General features: G+C 49.4%; 1 pseudogene across 1 annotated transcript; it reads left to right on the forward strand.

Annotated features, from left to right (window-relative positions):
• Positions 1-2,479: 2,479 nt before the first annotated feature.
• Positions 2,480-5,709, forward strand: LOC118088977 (ammonium transporter Rh type C pseudogene; annotated as a pseudogene). Its single transcript, XR_015951202.1, has one exon. The product of XR_015951202.1 is annotated as an ammonium transporter Rh type C pseudogene (transcript).

The following is a 5,709-nucleotide window of genomic DNA, read 5'->3' on the forward strand; positions in this document are numbered from 1 at the left end:
AAAGAAAGAGACGCGCGCGCACACACACACACACAGAGACGCACGGGGGAGAGAGAGAAAGAGACGCGCGCGCACACACACACACAGAGAGACGGATGCACGGGGAGAGAAAGAAAGAGACGCGCACAAACACACACACAGAGAGAGACGGACGCACAGGGAGAGAAAGAAAGAGACACGCGCACACACAGAGAGCGTGCGGCTGCAGCACACACAGAGAGCGTGCGGCTGCAGCGCTCACGAAGCAGCGCTGCACTTAGGGGAAGATGGCCAGGGAGGGGGGCTGCGGGGTCAAGGCAATGCGTGAAAGGGAGGGATGGCGAGGAAGAAGTGGGGAGTGAAGTGATCGGGGCTTTAACATGCCCGCACGCGCAAAAGGGAGGCTCGGAATGTGGAGATCGGTTCTGGCTGCTTCTCTTAAAGTGCCGCAAGTAACGAGCCTCTCTCTCTTTCCTCCTGCCGCTCGTGCCCTTGGTGCTTCGTGCGGCGCTGCTTCACGCTTTGTCAGCGCTGCAGCCGCCACCGCTTCTGGGCACCCACCCGACCCCGCAGGCTTCCTCCTCCTGCCGCGGCCGGCATTGCAGGAGCTGGGTCCTGCTGGCTGGTGCTCCGTGCGGCACTGCTGCACGCTTTATTGGCACTAAAGCAGCCACCGCCGCTTCCGGGCACTGACCCGACCCGGCAGGCTTCCTCCTCCTGTCGCGGCCGGCATGCTGGGTCCTGCTAGCTGGTGCGGAAGTATGGCTTATTTTCGGGGTATGTCTTATAGCTCTCAAATGGTTAAAAACCCTGCCATGGCTTACTTTCTGACTACGTATTAAAAAAGGGGAAACACGGTAAATTAAAAGAAAATGAGGGGAGATGGCCCAAAGTTGTTGAGCTTTTTTTAGGGGGAATTGCACATGTGCCATCCTGCCAGGGATGTTGCTGGGGGTTGGCAAAGTGGGAAGCTGCTCCTCCCCCCCCCACCAAGCCACTGCAGGCGGGAAGCTCCCTAGCTGGCAGTGGGCAGTCCGCAGCTTCCCCTCCACACCACTACAGTATCTGGGTATAGGACGACCCAAGTTTTTTGACATGATTTTTGAGTCTAAAAACCTTATCTGACAATGCAGTATTTATTTTAAAGCCCTTCAGGATTTTAGTGTGCTTTACTCCTAATTTTGTATGCAATTTTGCTTAATGTGTACATTTATGCAAGCCATTTCCCCGTAAAATAGTGTTTCGTGTGCTACTTTCATTTGCATGAGCATTTTTATACACACTATCCCTAATGCATTCATTACTGGCTTGGAGAATTGCACTGCAGCATTTAGAGTACTGCAGATATCGAGGGATAGATCTAGTTACAGGTAGGTAGCCGTGCTGGTCTGCCATAGTCGAAACAAAATAAATAAATTCCTTCCAGTAGCACCTTAGAGACCAACTAAGTTTGTCATTGGTATGAGCTTCCGTGAGTGTGTCTGAAGAGGTGTGCATGCACACGAAAGCTCATACCAATGACAAACTTAGTTGGTCTCTAAGGTGCTACTGGAAGGATTTCTTTTATTTTGAAGGATAAATGGGTTTCAGTTTATGTTATTGTTTTTAGAAGTGAAAATTGGACACGAGAGTGTTGTTGTTCTCAGGTCCTGCTTGCTGGCTTCCAATGAGCATCTGGTTGAACCCTGTGAGGACAGGATTCTGAACAAGTTGGGCTTTAGGCCAGGACCCACCCACCCCACCCCACAGGTTTTCTTAGTCCTTAGGTCTATTTGCCATTTGTCAGTAATGCCAGAAGCCTATGCAACAGTGCACACATGCATCTTGGTGGCAGCCTTGGCAGCAGGCAACGTTTGTATTTGCACACGTGTCTTTCAATGGTTCAAGAAATCAAAAAACACGTGCAGTTTGCGAGTGCTGCAGAAAAAGAAGCTCAGTTTCCGAACAGTTCCGAATCTATCACTGGTTAATGTTTAATGCCACTAATAAAAGATAAACAGTGATAGTACCTTAAGCACAGCATTCAGATCAGAGTACTACTGGATGTAGAAATTATCAGTCTATTTCTTTCCCATGGGTCTTCCCATGTGGTGGTATTTTTTTCAAAAAAGAAGAAGATTAAACATCCTATTGTGTTGTGTAGTGAGCTACAATCTAGCAGTGGGGATGTGATCCAGGACCCTAGGTGGAAAAGAAAGACCGCTAGGGAAGGGGTGCAAGAAAGAGAAGGTATGAAAGAGTTGGCGGGAAGAGACCAAAGGAGTTCGCAGAAAGAGAGAGAGAAAAGGAGAAGGGATCGCAGAAAGGGGGAATGAGAGAGAAAACGGTGGCAGAGAGAGAGGGGAAGGGAGAAGAGGTCTAAGAAAGAGAGAGCAAGAAAGGGGTGCAAAGGGAGAGATAAAGAAGAAGTAGAAGAAAGAGAGAGTTAGAAAGGGATAGCAAAAAGTGATGAAAGTGTTTACAGAAAAGAAAGAGGAGAAAGCGGTACCAGAGAGAGAGAGAGTTGGCAGAAAGAGAGATCTGAAGCCAACAAGAATATGGCGGGCATTTTTAATTACCTCTGACTACAGAGCTTGCCAATGTGGCTTACCTTGTGGTTTTCTTCTCCCTGACTGTGTTCCCCTTTCTGCAGGATCTTCTTGGTGTCTCCTGCTGGAAGATGTCCAAAGTGTTCTCCACCAGCCTCCGCTGCCGGTTGCCTGCCTTGCTGTTCCTCTTCCAGGGAGCTGTGCTGGTGATCTTCGCCCTCTTTGTGACATACGATGTGCACACGGACGCCGCCGGGCAGCCTGCCGACGGCGACCCATCCGCCAACCAGATCTACGCCATCTTCCCCCTCTTCCAGGACATCCAGCTGATGCTGTTGGTGGGCTTGGGCTTGCTGCTGGCTTTCATGAAGGGCTACGGAGTCAGCGCCGTGGCCTGCAACTTCCTGCTGGCCAACTTCTCCACCCAGTGGGCCCTGGTCGTGCAAGGCTTCGTACACTACGGCCAACATGGGAGAGTCCACCTTGGCCTCTACAACATCCTCACGGCCGAGTTTGCAGCCGTGACAGTCCTCATCTCTGCTGGGGCCATCCTGGGCCGAACAAGCCCCATCCAGCTTCTTCTCATGAGTCTGTGCGAAATCCCTCTCTACGTGGCCTGCGAGTGGCTCATCGTGAGTTATTTCCAGGCAGTGGATGTAGGAGGAACTATAACCCTCCACGTCTTTGCTTGCTATTTTGGCCTGGGCACTTCCATTGCTCTCTACCGGCCAGGATTGCAGCTGGGGCACCCAATGGAGACTCCATCTTACATCTCCGACCTCCTGTCCTTGGTGGGGACCATGTTTCTTTGGGTGTTCTGGCCCAGTTTCGTGGCTGTCCTCGCCCACCAAGGAGATGCTCAACACAGGGCTGTGCTGCACACGTGGCTTACTCTCAGTGCCAGCGCCCTGACCTCCTTTGCCACCTCCAGCCTCCTGGAGAAGAAGGGGAAACTGAACCTGTGTCACCTGCAGAATGCCACGTTGGCCGGAGGGGTGGCCATTGGCGCAGTAGCAGACATGGTCATTTCGCCAGCTGGGGCATTTGCCCTGGGCATTGTTTCCTCGCTAGCCTGCATCCTTGGGTTCAAGTACATGTCACCGTTCTTGGCCGCTAGAGTTCGCCTCCAGGACCAGTGTGGCATCCACAACCTTCACGGCTTACCGGGCATCATTGGCGCCGTGGGCGGAATCGTAGCCATCCTTTTGGTGCCGGATGAGGCCTACGGGCTTGGCCTTCGCCAGGTCTTCCCTCAGCGTGGCCTGCTGCCACAGAACGTCACCCTGGAGGCAACCTCGGCGGGGGAGAGCGTGGGAAGGAGTGCCATGCAGCAAGCTCTCCACCAGGCTGCGGGTCTCGGCGTCTCCATACTCATGTCCCTTGTGGGTGGCTACTTCACCGGGTTGCTTTTGAAACTGCCTTTTTTAGCGCAGCCGCCTGACCAACTCTGCTTTGACGACGCTCTTTACTTCAAGATCCAAGAGTCAACGGAGAACTCGAGTGTCGAGCAGGCTGGAGGGGACCTCCTGGTGCCCCTGAAGGACAAAGCTTGAGGGTCTGTCTGCTTGTGCCTGCAAAGCAGAAATAAAACAGCAGGGCAGCATCACTGAGTGGGAGAGTAACACATGCCATGGTTTTCCTGGAGTGCCATGCTGTCGGGGCTGGAAGATTTGAAGTAGGACCGTGCCTCCTGCTTGGAGGCAGATGAAACAATTGACCCAAACTCAGAGGTAGCTGTTGAAGTGAGGGCAGCGAAAATGCACCCAAGAAGCTCAAATCATATACAAGACTGACACCTTTCTTTGGAAATTAAATCACTGTCCAGACTTTAACATTCAAAAACTTTACCTGCAAAAACGTATAGATGAATTACAGCATAATATTTACAGTCACATGCTTCTCCAAGCATAGGCTTACAGTCTCTTCTTCTAAATTTCCTCTCTTTCCAGAGCTCAGCACTCTGCATCTCAATTAGGCCATGCCGTGCAGCTCCTATGAAATATTTCTGCTTTCACCTTCTCCTGCAACTTAGCTCTCTTTCTTCCAAGTAGAGAAGAAGCACTCCAACACTCTGTTCAACTTAGCAGTGTTCACAGTGGATTCTCAAACACAGTCATCCTGCTTCACATAAAAATGGAGCCTCTCCTTCACTAAACATCTCTCATGCGACCAATGTTAGCCAGTCATATGAGAACTTCTAGAGAACTCTCTAGAATTCAGCTACCAACCCATCAGATTTAAACACATAGTAATGCATGCAAGCATTTACAATTTCAGAGAATTAAATTGCTATACTTAACAGCAGCACAGGGTTGTCAGCTGCTGGGGCATCTAGGTTGATTTCCCCTGACCATTTTAGCAGCTCTAAGATGAGTTGTTTTGGCCTCTCCTTCTCTTGGACTAGACATAATGACTAGGCCAGGGCTTTGGTAGCAGATACGTTAAGGGAGGGCAACTTGAGTTACTGCGGACATTTTTAATGGACATTTTTACGGTTGTGGTATTTTACGTGAAATTGCATACATACATACACACACCCCTGCCTAGGTGTTAAGCACTTTATCTCGCCCCATCAGCATCAGAGGCATGGTTGGTGGTGGGACAAGAGAGAGCCTTGGACCACATCAGAGAGGCTGAGAGTCTTGTCACCTGGGCAACCCAGGACCTCCATCTACACAGCCCAGACTTGTGCCCCAGGGAGGTCACTTCGGTGCTGCAAATAAAGTGGTTTGACTTTACCCCTAGAGGCATACTCCATTGTCTCCCCAGATGGATGCCAACATACACATATATTAGATAAATTGGAGTTCTTGTTGTTATGTTGTTGTTTAGTCGTTTAGTCGCGTCCTACTCTTCGTGACCCCATGGACCATTGTTGTTATACACACCAATAAGAATCAGACCAATAACTCAGGCCAACAATACCATTCAATAATGAGAATAATCCCTATTAGCAAACCAATTGTGAACATAGAAAACAAAATTACATGTAACCATACAATTTCTGTAATAAACTTAATGTTTAAATAATATTCGCAAACTGCAAATTTCTCAGTTCAATAGTCTCTAATTGAATAATTCAGGTTCCAGTTCCATTAAAGATTAGATTAGATTTCTTTATTGTCATTGTGTAATTACAATGAAGTTGGATGCTATCCCATAAAAACAAAAAATTAAAGAGTCTTCTGACGCAAAATATCAA

This window comes from Zootoca vivipara, chromosome 7 (genome assembly GCF_965207765.1).
Source record: "Zootoca vivipara chromosome 7, rZooViv2.hap1.1, whole genome shotgun sequence".
NCBI classification, from domain to species: domain Eukaryota; kingdom Metazoa; phylum Chordata; class Lepidosauria; order Squamata; family Lacertidae; genus Zootoca; species Zootoca vivipara.